This window comes from Panthera tigris, chromosome C2, assembly GCF_018350195.1.
Source record: "Panthera tigris isolate Pti1 chromosome C2, P.tigris_Pti1_mat1.1, whole genome shotgun sequence".
NCBI lineage: Eukaryota > Metazoa > Chordata > Mammalia > Carnivora > Felidae > Panthera > Panthera tigris.
The window spans coordinates 43,168,733-43,185,310 of NC_056668.1; positions in this window are offsets into that span (position 1 = coordinate 43,168,733).

The window sequence follows — 16,578 nt, forward strand, 5'->3', positions numbered from 1 at the left end:
TGGGAAATTTAAATGCATATTTCTAAGTGAAAGAAGCCAGTTTGAAATGGTTACATACTGCATGGTTTTAATTATGTGACATTCTGGCAAAAGCAAAACTATAGAGACATTAAAATATCAACAGGTATCACAGATTTTTTTTAGGCCGGTTAAACTATTGTATGTGATCCTGTAATGATGGAGACATGACATTATGCAATTGTCAAAACACATATAACTTAAGTACATGAAGTGTGAACCATAATGTATGTGAATTAAAAACAACATATTTAGGAGTTTTAGAGATCCTAGGAAGGAAAACAGTCTGTAGCTAGAGAATCTTTCTGTTACAATGTGTAAAACAACCTCTCTTAAAGGGGTGGGTAGAAAAGGCACTGAGCTAAAAAACTTTAGAAATGACCCGAAAGGTATTAGAACAAAGGCTAAAGGCATTACATATAAGCGCTGTATTCTCAGTTATGACTTTGTTTCCCATATACATATGGGTTAACAATTCTGATACTTGTATAATTAATATAGGAATTTAAAAATTAAATAAATGGGAGGCAGATGGTGCGAGCCACGTGCCTGACTGTGGAGATTTACAGCTAAGCAGTAGGAGGAGGCAGAATTATTTATGTGGTAATGGAATTGGAGACATGAGAGCAAGTGTGCAGCTTAAAAGAGTTACAGGTGATTACATGTACAGATACTTCTATGTATGTGTGAAAAGGAAGACACCTAGTAGAATGAACACTTAACTCTTGGTTTTCTAGTACTATCTTCCAACTGAAGGTACCATAGCTTCCTGGATGCCTGTTTCTAGGACTAGGGTAGTAGATATACAAGATGAGTCTGGAGGACCTTGTGCTGAACATAAGGAAGTGAGATACTTAAAATAGACATACAACATAACACATGTAAATGTAAAGATGTGAGTCTAAGAGGCATGGGAACCATCCGAAAGAGCTCCCAAGGACTAAAGATGGAACAAATTGACCAATATAATAAATTAGTATTAGATTCTAACTCAGAGTATAAAAAACATCTATGAGTACATATTGATAGAAATAAATGATTGAATACACTAGTAAATGGGAAAGACAAATCTCCCGTAGTGGAAAAAATGCTAGGAATTCGTGTAAAAAGGGCACCCTAGAGGAGAAGCAGCATGACTCCCTACTCCTTAGGTGTGGCCTATGCATAGACACTACCGTCCGAAGAGGGAAGTATGCAAAGGAAGCTGGGCGTCACTTTAGAGTGGGCAAAACCAACTGACATATCTGCGGTCAGATAATCAAGATTAGCATTAACACAAATCATGTCGATAGTGTATGCTCTTGATATGATAAAAATGGCACTTTACCTCTGTCCTCTTCATCCTCAAAACTGTAACTGCAATCTAATAATTGGAAAACCGGGCAAATTCCAATAGAGGGGCTTCTTACAAAATCCCTGCCGGGACTCAATAAAATTCCATGGAAAGGTCAAGGTTATCAAAAATGAGGAAACGCGTGAGTGCTGCAGCTAAGAGGAGACCAAGGGGGCATGACTACTAAATATTATGTTTTATCCTGAATGGGCTGCTGGAACAAAAAAAGAAAAAGGGCATTAGCCTAAACACTAGAAGTCTTAATAACCTACAGACTTTGGTTAATAATACATCAACGTTGGTTCATTAACTGTAACAAATATGTACCTATTAATGTAAGATGAAAGTAATAGGGGAAACTGTACAGAGTATAGCAAAATGTCTGTAGATCTTCTCAATTTTTCTGTAAATCTAAAGCTCTTGTGTACAAAAGCCTATCAGATGTAATATGTCAAAATGGACATGTATGTATCTTATTTGATTTCACTTTCTTGAGCAACAAAATATTTTATGGCTATCAATAATTCCTTTCTCTCTTTGGATAAGGAATAAGAGGCTAATTTTTTAAGTTGATTTATTATTATTTTAAAGTTTGTTTGTTTTTGAGAGACAGAGACAATGTGAGCAGGGGAGAGGCAGAGAGAAGGGGAGAGAATCCCAAGCAGGCTCCATGCTGCCAGCACAGAGCCCCACGCAGGGCTCAAACTCATGAAACTGTTAGATCATGACCTGAGCCAAAACCAAGAGTCCGACACCTAACCGACTGAGCCAACCAGGTGCACCTAAGTTTATTATTTTTGAGAGAGAAAGCAAGCATGCATGAGCAGGGGAGGGGCAGAGAGAGAGGGAGAGAATCCCAAACAGGCTCTGTGCTGTTAGTGCAGAGCCCACATGGCGGGGCTCAGTCTCACAAATTAAACCATGAGACCATGACCTGAGCTGAAATCAAGGGTTGGGCACTTAACCAACTGAGCCACCCAGGCAACTCAAGAAGCTAAGTTTTATCGTTGTGCTTTGGCTTTGGTTTGAGTAGTTATTAATTTTTCCAGAATTATTTAATGAATAGTTTATACTTCTCCTAAAAGATTAAGTCCTATACTGTTATGTTGCAGGAGGAGAGTTATTCACTATATCTCTCCAGTAGCCTACCCAAAGTTATCAGCTGTTGATGATGATAAACCATTCTGAAATTATTATGCTAGTAACCTGTGATATGCATTTATTTCTCAGCTTGTATTCTAAAGTATTGTTTAGACATATAACCATTTTGTATTCTGCATCCTGATTAGTAACTCTTCTCTCCTGTCTCACACATACCTGGCTCTTCGTCAGGTTTCTGACTTAGAACTTAGAAATCCAACCTGAGAAGTATTTACCTTAAATTTTACAGCGTTCTTGGTATATTGTTGATTGTACCTATTTATAAAGCAGACTTTAATACCTTTCCAAGTTGGCAGGACACTATATTTGGACTTTGGCTCTGAGATGAGGTCAACACTTACAAATAATTAGGTCCATGTATTAGCTGAAGATAATTTTATAAATGTTTATTCTATTGATACCAAATGTGTGTGTGTCTCTCTCACACATACATATACACATAGGGGTCTAGTTAAGATATTAAACAAAAATTGGCATTTATTATATTAAGTATAAAGGACAGAAAAACTATTGCCCCTGTCCAAGTGTTTAGAGGTAGATTTATATAAGTGAGCCTAATTTTCCAGTGATTTTCCAAATAGATCCTGGATAAGTAATTTAGTAATTTAGTGTATCAGGCAATTGGAAAAACAAGATCACAAATTTTTTTTGTCTCTTATGAAAGGAATTCTAATTTATACATAAATACACAGAAGAGATCCATACGAATCATTTTTTGTTTGTTAATAAAATTTGACAATAATGCTAGCAGCTTATTATAGGGTAAAAACTGAAAAAAAGTTTCATGTTTATTTATCAACATATTTATGTTAAAAATAATTAGGAAAAACAAAATATAAAATTTTTATGCTTAATTTGGTCAAATGGTTACTAAATTACAGCCTCTCAAGATTCTCTCATTTATTTGCAATGTAAACAACTAATGTTACGCATACTTGTTATGGGAAATTTGTTTTGTTCTGGAAGCATCTGAGGCTAACTCAGGTCCCATCAACAAACCACATGGCGTTTTTCTTACCATTCTTCTGTAGGGAAATAGCTTATTAATTATTTATCTTTTGGGGATTTTTCCTAGTTATTGTATATAAATATTTTTTCTTCTATTTTACAAAAACCAAATAATGGCTACACAAGTAAAAACAGATAGTATAGTTTTGCTTTGTGATTATCAGCTTCATATAATTGTCCTCTGGATACAATTTTCTTAACTGTTAAAATTACCCTGAGTATTATAAAATCTCATTATGCTAAATAAAACAGACTTTTTCTTTAAATGACGAGCTAATTATGTTGTGCCATGATCAAATATAAACTAACTTTAGGTAAGAAGCTGACTCATCTTGTACTAGTATTCTGAATTTTATGGCAGTACTGTGCTATTTCAAGTAGTAAGAAGGTTAAGGAAATTTCCCTGTGATTTTGTGCCCATACGTCCTTTTTCCAAATCTGAAATGGATATTGATTTGTTTTTTTTTAATTATGAACAGAATACCCATTCACAATTAATTAAATTCATAAGCAGCTTTAGTAAATTTAGTAGCATAATAATCATGAAGATTTATTCAACACATGATTTTTAAAACATACTTGAGGTGGTTCAGCATGTTATCTAAAAGTTTATACTTCATAGTAAAATTATAGTGTGGGGATTCCAGGTGCTCTCATATATGTTGTTTTAACAATCTCCAGGTTTGGTTTCCTTGTCAATCTTCATCTCACTATTTTAAGTAAAAACTCTTTCTTTTGGTGCAGAAGATGAAGCAGAATTGTAGTTGAGTATATTCACAATTTCTTTTGCTATATATTTGCATTATCCGTTTCAATATACTTTCAAGTGTTGTTTTGCTTCTAAAAGCAGCCAAGAGAATTAATATTAATGGAATAGTGCTAGAATTATAATGGAGTTAGATTTTTGATGGAAGAATAGATGTATCTTTACTTTCAAGAATGTGTCCTAAAAGTAACAATACTTTATTAATTTTGTAAGTCATAATTTTCAATTAATCACTGTAATCTCTATAATCACTTCTTCTTAGTATGTAAACAAATACTGGGTGTATTTTATAAAGAGAGGTATGACACGTTAGGTTTTTGTTTCCACTCAATGATTTCCCTGCCCTCAGAATCCTGTTGACACATTTAATTTGAACCTTTATTAGTTTTGCCTATGAAAAAAATCACCACAGGTTAAACCAAGCTTCTCCTTGCCCTGAGTCTTAATGAGCACACAAAATCAGGGAGGTTGTGTTTCTGTGCTTACAGAAGCATGTATATCTGGTCTCTTTCCTAAGGCTGCCAGTCTCTCTCTCGTGAGTGTGTGTGTGTGTGTGTGTGTGTATTTATCTAGTTGAAAATAAATGGACATGTTGTGCTTCTTTAAAGTATAATAAACAATAATTGAAATTATATATATACACATATAATATGTTTATATGTATAATGTATACATCGATATTGACCTAAAGAATGGAATTACATAAACTTGTTGACAGCATTTGTCCCTGCAGGAATATAAGATATTTATCTCTTTACTTTCCTCTATTCAAAATTTCTTACTTATGAGTATTTATTACATTTTAAGTATGAAACAAAATCTTTACTAAAGAGTGATGTTTACTCTTTTAGGCTTATTTTTTGCAGTATATATTTCTGTATATAAAACACAGATGTGTTGACTAAGAAATAGGATATCCCCAGATACTTTGACTTTTTGTTACCTGCTAACAAACCAAAATCCATCATCTAGAGGCGGTAACACAGACAATGTCAAGTACTCATGGAAACCATTTTTTTTTTAAAGAAAACCATTGATTAATCAACTCAAGGAATATGCCTGAAAATCATCTCTAAAATTTATTATTAAATATTTCCATGGTCCTATTTTTTTTTTCCTAATGGGTCCAGAATAGTCCATTGTGGTCAGCCCACATGCCATTTAGAAACCTCTGATCCTATTAGTTGTGTTACTCTAACTAGTCATTCCTATTGTCTTTATTAAAATTTATCAATATAACCCTTTAGATGTGGAATAAATGTGGAACAAAGATAAAAATTTTAGATCTTAGATTTTAGGTTAACATATACTTTGTTAGTTTCCAATTTTCTCTTCTGATGTGTGCTCAGTAAGCTTAGTGTATCAGGATTTCCAAGCTATCAGTGAATCCCAGCATGCAAAATGCTGTCTCTTACTTCTGTTCCAGGAACCTATTTCCCAACATCTATCATACAGATTTTTTTTTCTGAGTTACAGATTAAGAGTGTAGAACAATGATGCTGAACAGAGGAAGAACTGGGTAGAGCAAACAATGTTCTGAAGTAAGGCACTAAAATAAATAGGGTTTTTGTGTGAATTTAAAATATGGTCCCAAAAGAGAGCATTTTGACAAAGTCTTATTTTCCATATGTTATCATCTTGGCAAGTCTGCTTAATTCTACATATCTGTGAATGATTCTTGTAAAATTTGGGGACTCTTGGGGCATCATTTCAATCTAGAATCAAAAATCAAATAATATTTCTGGATAAAATAGGTTGAAAAAGCCTATTTATAAGGGTAGATCCATTTATAATTTGTTCATTTGCTCTTGTATTCATTAATTCTCCTAGAGTTTTATTATACTGTGAAAATCATATAGGAGAGAAAATGATTTGGACTACTATTTCTGGAAAACAAATTGAAATCACTTTATATTATTGTGCCGTAGTCAACTTAAAAACATATAGACTTTTCCTGAAAACCAGGACAACAAAAAGGCGGGGGGGGGGGGGGCGGGGGGCAAAGAGCCCAGAGTGTGGTTGCTCTGGTGCTTTCTTTCCTGAGGAATTAACTAACTGCATCTTGAATTCAATTTAAAGACTTTGGAATCATCATTTTTTCAAACAGGCTACCTGGTTTGTTTTGTTTCTCTGTCCCCTGAGATAAATTTGATGTTTGTGGAGCATGTACAGTTCTCACTGGTTTCTAGTTAAAGTCACAAAACTTCACCTTCTTTCCCTTCCATTGCTGCAAAGTTTTTAGAGTGTATCATTTCCTTTGAGTTTCATGTAATGGCTCAGTCAATGCTAGCAGTTTATTCCTTTGGGCCATCGATTGCTGTTTCCAGATTATTAACTTTCTCTGCTAATTTGTTCAATTTAGACTTCAAACCTTTATGCCCCCTTTGCATACTATCCGTCTTTTTGTCAATTTTCATTAGTAGGGCATGAGTGCAAAGCCACTAATGACAGACAGTTCTATTGGTTCATTTGATTGCTATACTAGTCACAGACTGCTCCAGGTATTGGCTGGGAAAAAAATAACTCAGTGTAGCATGTACATTGATAATTTTCCTGGCTCTTTTGATCTGATTCTAACCATTCCAAAGCTCTCTCAGTCAAAGCACATAAATCACCTACCTTTCCTGCAGATTAACCATCTTGCATCTTGATGATTGAACATCTGGATCTGGTCTGTTTATATTTCATTTCATTGTGTGATGCCAGGTTTACTTTATTTCAGGTAAAGAAAATTATAATGAGGTTTTGAAGATTTGCTGAGTTGATCAAATTCATTGATTTCCAATCTTCAATGCCAGACCCCAAGGTAGTGACACATGTATTTTAAGATATTGGTAGAAGAGGTATAACTTAGGGTCAATATTTACTTTATTTGTTAATCAGTGAAATTGAAGTAAGAGGGATGATTTTTTGTTATTGTTGCTTATGAAACCTTTGCATTAAGAACTATGCTTTTTGGTGATTATAGTTTATGTGTTTTTAATATTCTGGTAAAATGGAGTTTTATGTATAGTTCTTTACATATATATTTTTTGTACTTAGTATTTATTTAGATATCTGTTAAAGTTATTCGTGCTATAAATAGCTTGTGCAACAGGCTTCAAACATGTGAGTCAAAGTAAAAACTTTAAGAAATCATCATTATTTAATATCAAAGATTGTTAAAAGAATCAATACCAATGATAAATAATTGATCACAATTGTTTTGATCTTAATAAAGCACATATTTCTTAAGACATAAAAAAAATTTAAGCCGCATGGGTGTATATAAATGCAATGCAGTATAAATGAAATGCCTGTGTTTTTACTGTCATTATAAAACATTATGAAAATCTTTGACACGTCTTATAGTCGCTACCCAGAATTACATTATCCACAGTTAACATTTAATAATACTTTCTCATTCTAAGTAGGACATTTAGACTATAAAAACTTACTAGGAGAATGTTTTACCATTAAGACTTAGTAGCATCACATTGGTGATTCCATAGTATTCTTATGTTTCTATTCCAAAGTGTAGTATATTTCTTATAAGTTGTCAGCAGGTGATCTCAAATATCAGTCCGAAGAAGGTCATTGAAAATCAGTACAAATCAAAGTATTTTTTTTGAATCAAAAAATTAACTTCTTTGAACTTTGTGGACACAGTTATGTTTTACAAAGTAACACTATTCCAAAATGAGGGAGAAAGGACATGAATTTTTACCTATTTATGTTTTGTTATAAAAAGATATTTACGCCCAAAGTTAATCAAATAACATATGTGCTTCCGTTCTACTTACCTCTTTTGAATAATAGTATCTTAAAAAAAATAACCTAAAAAGACTCCAAAAGTCAGGTATCCTAATGTTTGTTTCTAGTATAGAATTTAGACTAGTCAAAATTTTCAGTGGACTAAATTCCAATAATTTGTTCTATTCATTGAAATATTTGCTAACATTAAAAAGTAAAACTAACATGGAAATTTCTTATCTCCGTGAGTTAGATTAAAATGATTTAATAAGTACATAAAAGAAATATGCAGTACCAAATATTTCAGTGTATTGTTTTTCACAACTAAGAATTATTCTGTTGGCACATATAAAGTTCCAAATTAAGACTTAATATTATTATCATAATGTAAGAAGCTAAGATTGAAATCCCAAGGATTACTATAATGTAAGATCATTTTATATAAACTTTATAATAAAATAGATATGTCCATACTAATAAAACCAGAATAATAATTTTTTAAAAAGTAAATTTTCAGTAGCGAATGTACTTAGAAACAGCATTCCAAAATAGTCTAGGATTAAGCTAAAGTAGTCAGAATTAATAGTCCACCTACATGAAATGTGTCAAGACTCAAGATATCACTAAGAAACACACTAGGTGAGAAGCAGAAGACATTTTTATAATAGCATGCAGTTGGTAATTATTGCAATTTACATTACATTCTCATTTTTTTTCTGCTTTGTGGGAAAAGAGGATACTCAATAGTTAAAATCAATTTTTGTAGCTTCAATAAAATATTTGAATCAAAGCTTTAAATGGAAACTTAAAATGGAAATTTAAATGGAATTTAAATTTAAATGGAAAGTTTAAAGAGTTAACACAATAGTTTTAAAGGAATGTTAGAATATTTAAAAAATCAATGAATCAATAATAGCTATCAAAGACATTAGTAGTATCTGATTTATTGATATTAGATGTAGGGTAAATAGCTTAGTGTTTTTATAAATTATTTCAGATTAATATTGCTGATCAATGACTTTTTATTAGTATTTAGAAAGTCTGGATAACTCAATTTTTCCATGACTGGCATCGTACCTAAAACATTTGGATCCACAACTATGATACAGGAAATGTAAATAACTCCTCTTAAAAATATCAGCCTTGACTCAAAGCAGACAACTTTGTGCTCTGCATTCTCATGAGTCAAACGGAAACAATCACACCTCTGCCTGTTCTCTTCACAGTCACAGAGATAGATGTCCTCACACCCTTGTCAAATATGTTCCTGGAGCATGGCATGTAAATCAAACTTATGTAAACCATCATATTTTTGCTCATGACTCTGTTAAGGTCCTGCCCCTAATTATTCTAACCCCTATAAGAATTCCTAGTTTAGTACTCAGCAAGTTAGACTTGTTAGTTCTGTTCTTGGTATTATTCTGACCTTTTCTCTCCAGTCTCTTATTGAATAAAGTTCCTGCCACTCTCCGGGTTCCTTGAAACTAGTGTAACTGCTTCTAAAAACCATCCTTAGGGACAAGTCCTCTTACTGTCCTTTTACCAGTACATGGCAGCTTTCAGATGAAACAGTGGGGATTGAGGCAAGAGGCACAGTTCAGGAAAATGACGTTAACGGGGACAAAATTGCCAGCAAGGCTTCTACAGTAGGTGGTGTTTGGAAGGAAGAAACTTGACTGTAAGTTTGAAGCTACAGGATGAACTACAAAAGGTTCTCCAAGGAGAATTGAATCTAAAAACATGCCCAAAGAATGGAATCAATTCTGTGTTAGTGTCCAATGTTAGAATCTGACTAAGGTTAAATGTCAGATCTTGAAGCTACAACGGTAAGAAATCATCTATTCCTTTGATGTGAGATAATTCAAGTCTTTGCCAGTGATATCCTACACTTGGAGAATCAGTGGGGTTGGATGAGAATTATTTGTAAGCCCTAAAGAACCTTAATCTGTCAAGGAGTAGCCTAGTTAATTAAGTAGCTGTCTTCTTAATCTCTTAAATCTTGCTTGTGCAAGACAGCAGGAATGTAAAATATGGAGATAAAATTTCATTTTTATGGACAAAAAGGCATTATATGTATTCATTTATCCATTGATATGTCTTTAGGTTTTTTTCCACATCTTGGTATTTGTGGATATTGCTACAGTAAACATAAAAGTACAAATAGCTCTTTACGATACTGGTTTTAATTCCTTTCGATACACACACACACACACACACACACACACACACACACACACACACACTAGAAGTGGGATTGCTGGATCATATGGTATTTCTATTTTTAATTTTTGAGAACCCTCCATAGTGTTCTCCATAGCAACTATGCCATTTATATCTCCATCAACAAGGTACAAGGGTTCTAATTTATCCACATCATCACCAACACTTTTTATTGTTTGATTTTTGTTTTCTTTAGTAATTGCCATCCTAACAGGTAAGACATGATGTCTCATTATGGTTTTGATTTGTATTTACCTGATTATTAGTGATGTTGAGCACCTTACATGTATCTGTTGGACATTTTTATATCTTCTTTGAAGAATATCTATTCAAGTCCTTTGCCCATTTTTTATTTTACTTATTTTTATTTTTTTCAGATTTTTTTAATGTTTGTTTATTTTTGAGAGAGAGAGAGAGAAAGCAGGGGAGGGGAAGAGAGAGGGAGACAGAGGATCTGAAGCAGGCTGTGCTTCAGTTCAATGTATGCCTTGAACTCACAAATCGTGAGATCATGACCTGAACAGAAGTTGGATGCCTCACCGACAGAGCCACCCAGGAGCCTGAGTCCTTTCTCCATTTTTTAATTGGGTTGTTTGCTTTTCTGCCGTGAAGTTGTAGGAGTTCTTTATGTATTTGGGATATTAACCTCTTATCAGGTATAAAGTTTGCAAATATATTCTCCCACTCCACTGGTTGTTTTTTCATTCTGTTAATTATTTCTTTTGCTGTGCAGAAGCTTTTTAGTTTGATATGGTCTCACTTGTCTATTTTTGCGTTTGTTGTTGCCTGTGACTTTGGTGTCATATTCAATAAATCATTTTCAAGACCAATGTCATGATAGTCTTTCTCTCTATTTTCATGTAGCAGGAAATCTAGTTTTCTGTAACACTGATATGGTATGGAAACATTTCTAATGTTCACCTTTTACAAAAAGGGCCTGATGGGAACCAGGATCAGAGAAACCCTCCAGAAGGTATAAATAATAGCAAAATTCAATACAGGAATATTATAGAATTCAAGATTATCTCTGAATGACAGACCTTAAAGTACTTATTCTCTTAAATGTATGTCAAGGAGACTGTTATTTCTAGTCACCGATTTTATTTTGTGATTTTTTTTTTTTTTTATGACAAGTCCAAACTTTGGATTTGGCATGCAAGGTGTAACATCCTGAAAAAGGTCCTTGGTCAGGATGGCTGCAAAATGTTACTTTATATCCTATCAATCAACTAGGGACTAATTATAAGAAACAAAATAAAATTTACACTCAGTGAGGTAAATGGTTTAATATGCATTGGAAGGCACTTTAAATTTGGTTTCAAATTTAAATTTGAATTTTCATTAGTGAATTCACATCATTCCCTCAAATACACTAATGCTTTAGTTAAACTTTATTCTTCAGACTTGTCATATGATTTGATAGCTCTGTGTTGTTGCATACACTGTGTTACTTACCTGGAATGCTTTTCCTGTCTCCCACCCCCTTTCCCCCCCAGTCTTTACCTGGAAAACTGATAGCTTTCAAAACCTACTCAGAATTTCTTTCCTTGGATTTTCTATTTTTGATAGAAGTTGTTTGCTGGGATTCCACATGATTTTTGTGAAACTTATTTATAGCACTTAATAAGTACTATAGTTATCTATCCCTCTAGTGATGCTACAAGCTACTTGAGGATGGAGACAATGTATTTCTTAATCTGTATATTGCTAGTAACTTTCTCAATAGTAAATACATGGAAAGTACTCAAAAATGAATATTAAATGCTTTGATATTTGTATTGTTTGATATAGAATTTACATTTTCCAATTTGAATTAATATCTATTTATAAACATCAATTATAAAATTATATAATACCTATAATAAACTAGTAAGAGTAAATTATTTCTTAAATAGCTTATACTCCCCAAGGAAGTTTAGATCGAGGATTATTTTTAGGTGGGATTCATGTTGATTAGTGGGTTCAAACTATATTTTATTCTACAGAGTAATTTGTTAGATTTGTACAAAATTCTCTCCAATTCAGTGTTTGAAAATGGCAAATTTCCTCATTTTGAGATTGGTTATTTCTATTGAGATTTATGTATTTTTAAAGAATTTCTAACTGAACAATTATCATTTTCATTGTTTTCCCTAGCATAGTTTTTTGTTTGTTTGTTTTACATTTGCTTCTTTGAGTTTTATCCTTTTTAGAAATGGTTCTCGTGATTAAAAATAAGATGAATTGAAAAATTTTCCCTCTTCTTTATTTATAGACTACTATCTTTGTTTTGTGGGCAGTCTGTTTGCCTAACTTCTTACATGTAGCTTAAAAATATTGCTCAAATACAAGAATTTATATCTGAGTGTGGAGCATGAATTTGAGTTCAATATTGGCAATGCTAAGAAAGGGAGTAAGGATTATATTCAAAAGGAGAAGACACAAATTTCAAAAAGACCATGAAATCAGAGTTGGCAGGTATATCATGGGAAAGGAGGACCAAAGGAAATATCTAGAACAAGAAGGAATTCAGTGATCTTGGATACTTAGAAAATGAAATTTTGATAATGTTACAGTGAAATTTCAGCATACATTTTCTCTAATTTTGTTTAGGCCATTATTAGGTATTAACATTCATTCAATCATTTATATACATACACTGAGCACCCACTATCTGCCAGGGACTTTAGTAGGCACTGGAAATCTAGTAGTAAAATAAACCTCTGCTCTTAAAAAAATTTAACTTCTATCATAATGGAACTTACAAATACTTATAAATAGTTGTAGATGTAGGCAACTTATTTTTAAGTTAACAAAATTAGTGTGGCTCATTTCACATTAAGAAAATATAGCTTAACTACAACTTAAAGGAGAATGATCATTGAGCAACTGTGTGTGAATAACTTACAAATAAACTATTACCAACACGGTTGAAAACTCTTGCATTCCTGTCAGTGGGCCCTCATGCTCCACTGTAGACCCCAACAGTTAAAACAAGAAATGGACAAGATCACTTGAGTCATGTTCTAATTGAAATCCATTCTTTCTTATCACACTTTCTTGAGGCATTGATGATGATTTCCAATGACCAGAACATACCAACCCCCATATCAAAAAAGCCCTGATAAGAATGGAATACCTAGAAGACTACATTCCACACATACTCTTCCCTGCCCATGACCACTTGCTGAACACCTACCAACCCCACCCATGATCACCAGCCCTCTGCTTGCTCTCTTGCACCCAACTCCTCTAACCTCTCCTGTAAAACTCTAGGTGTCCATCTTGCCAGCAGAGCTCAGTTTTTGAGGCTTGCACCCACCACCTCCCCTGGCTTCCAGCACCCAAAATAAATTTCTCCCTTTTCCTTTCCAAACCCTCATCTCTTGAGTTACTGGCTTTTCTTGAGATGAGTTTATCTGAGTTTGTTCAGCAAACAGTGTTGGCAAACGCAGCCGAGAGCTATGCTTTCTATTTGCCCAACCCTCTCAAGATTCCCTAGGACAAGGCGGTTGGCCAGGGCAGCTCACCCATTTGTTTCCTGAGTTAGCAGCTGTGATAGATTGGGAACAACGCCATATAATCCCTCCCATATTATTATTATTCATTAACTTCTATCATTTTTTATTCTAGCTGATTATGCTCTTATTTTTAAAAAATATATTTACATAATATAAATATTCCTTAAATAATTACTGCTGATGGGGCGCCTGGGTGGCTCAGTCGGTTAAGCGTCCGACTTCGGCTCAGGTCACGATCTCGCAGTCCGCGGGTTCGAGCCCCGCGTCGGGCTCTGGGCTGATGGCTGAGCCTGGAGCCTGCTTCCGATTCTGTGTTTCCCTCTCTCTTTGCCCCTCCCCCGTTCATGCTGTGTCTCTCTCCATCTCAAAGATAAATAAATAAACGTTAAAAAAAAAATAAAAAAAATACTTACTGCTGTTTTGCTTGTTTTCAACCTTAAATATGTGAACAAGTTTTGGGTATTTGAAATTTGTTTATTCAGTAATATTTTGGAAGAAACTTATGAAATAACAAGAAATGACAAAAACTAACAATTTTTTGATACTTAGAATGAACAAATAGTCTAACATTGCAACAGTGTTTGTTTGCTTTGATGTTTGTTTGCTTCAATTATTCTTTATATGTGAAGAAAATGTGTCACGGAGAGGTTAAGTTTCATGTATAAAGCTAAATAGCTAGTATGTGGCTAAGCCAGGCTTAGAAACCAGGAGGTTATCTCCAAAAATTTAGTTAATATATTTTACGGCCACATTAGATTTATTTATATTGATGGCTTTTATTGTTTTTCCATTTTCACTGTTCGATTATATTCCATTGAGATATAAGATTTTTGGGGCACCTAGGTGGCTCAGGTGGTTAAGCATCTGACTTTTGATTTCAGCTCAGGGCATGATCTCATGATTCATAAGATAAAGCCTCATGTGGGGCTCTGCACTATGAAGAGCGTGTTTGGGATTTCTCCTCCCTCTCTTTCTCTGCCCCTCCCCAGCTTATGCTCACTTTCTCTCTGTCTCTGTCTCTCTCTCTCTCTCCCCTTCTCCCTCTCTTTCTTCCTCTCCCTCTCTCAAAATAAATAAGCATTAAAAAAGACTTTTAAACAAGTTATTAATGGGTACTTATGTTGTTTCTAGTTTTTTTTTTTTATTTACTGCTATTATGCTGTCTAAGGAATGTCGATCACTCAATTCCTGTAGCCCTAATCAAGGTTTCAGAATATTTCTTTGCATGTTCACGTGCCTTTATCAGAAAAGTGATGGCTTCAATATTACATACAAAAAATTTTAACAATGGCCTGTTTAATTTCTTGATCAATCCTTGAAAGCTGTAAATTCATTCAAAATCTCTGTAAGGTTTAGTCTTCTATTTTATTCATGGATTATTTATTTTCAAATTAAAAAATTGAATGTTTTCTTTTAAGTAAAAATGTAATCCAAGATATACTTTCTTCTCATCATTTATTTTTTATGTGTAAGTTTATATAAATCTATTTTCTCTCTGAAATTTAATGTACATTGTTTTAGGACTAATGAACTGTAACCAAAATTCTTTAAGAAGCATTCACGCTTAAATGACTCAAATCAAGCTTTGTTTTGTACCTATGTTTGCTTCAGTTATGAATATGTTCACTAAAATTACTTATAACTGCATTGATATTCCTTTCTTAACTATGAATGTGACTTAGAGCAAATGTACCTCCTACTCATAGGCAGTTCAGTAGAGATGCAGAATATAATTGTATTCATCTGTGGCAAACATGTACAGCAGGTTATGTTCATTCCATTGCTTATTTCTAAAATTAAATAATCGGATATGGTTAAAAAATATGGGCGTCCAGGTGTCTGAGTCAGTTAAGCGTCCATCTTTGGCTCAGGTCACGATCCTGACTCACTGTGAGTTGGAGCCCTGAATCAGGCTATGAGTCAACAGCTCAGAGCCTAAAGCCTGCTTTGGATTCTAGGTCTCCATGGTTCTCTGCGCCCCCTCCCCCCCAATGCTGCTTATGTTCTGCCTCTCTCACTGTCTGTCAAAAATAAATAAACATTATGGGGTACCTGGGTGGCTCAGTTGGTTGAGTGTCCGACTTCGGCTCAGGTCGTGATCTCACAGTCCGTGAGTTCGAGCCCCGCCTCGGGCTCTGTGCTGACAGCTCAGAGCCTGGAACCTGCTTCAGATTCTGTGTCTCTCTCTCTACCCCTCCCCCACTCATGCTCTGTCTCTCTCTGTCTCAAAAATAAATAAACATGTACAAAATTTTAAAAAATAAACATTAAAAAAATAATAAATAATAAAATACATAGAAATATAGTGATTAAGTTTTTTCAAAATAAACAAAATGAAATTAAAATAACTTCAGTATGGTAAGATTACTTACGCAAAGAAAGAAGAACTAAGACAGGAAGAGTGTCAGCAAAGAAAGTGCTATCCCTTGAAGTGCTCTCTCTCTTCCTCTTTTTGTTTATCATTAATGACCATTACACTACTTACCAGAAACAGTTTTATGCTAATACCTCAGATAAATTGTGTCTTAAAAATCTGGTTTTGTGGTTGTTTTTAAATTTCCTCTGAAGCAAAGTTTCAGTAAATATGGTTTTAGTTGTTGGAAGTAGAAAAATCTGCCTCCCCCTCTCTTTGTAAGTTACAGCCTTCATACATCTATTTAAATTCATGTTTAAATTCATTTGGAATTGTGATCACTTCCCTTATCTATGTCTTTGTTCCCTCTCAGAGTTCTCTCTGCATCTCTGTCTCACTCAGTCTATCCTTTTTTCTGTCTCTTTGTCTTTCCTACCATGTGTTTCTTCTCTCTCTCTTTTTCCTTTTCCCTTGCCTTTGTCTCTTT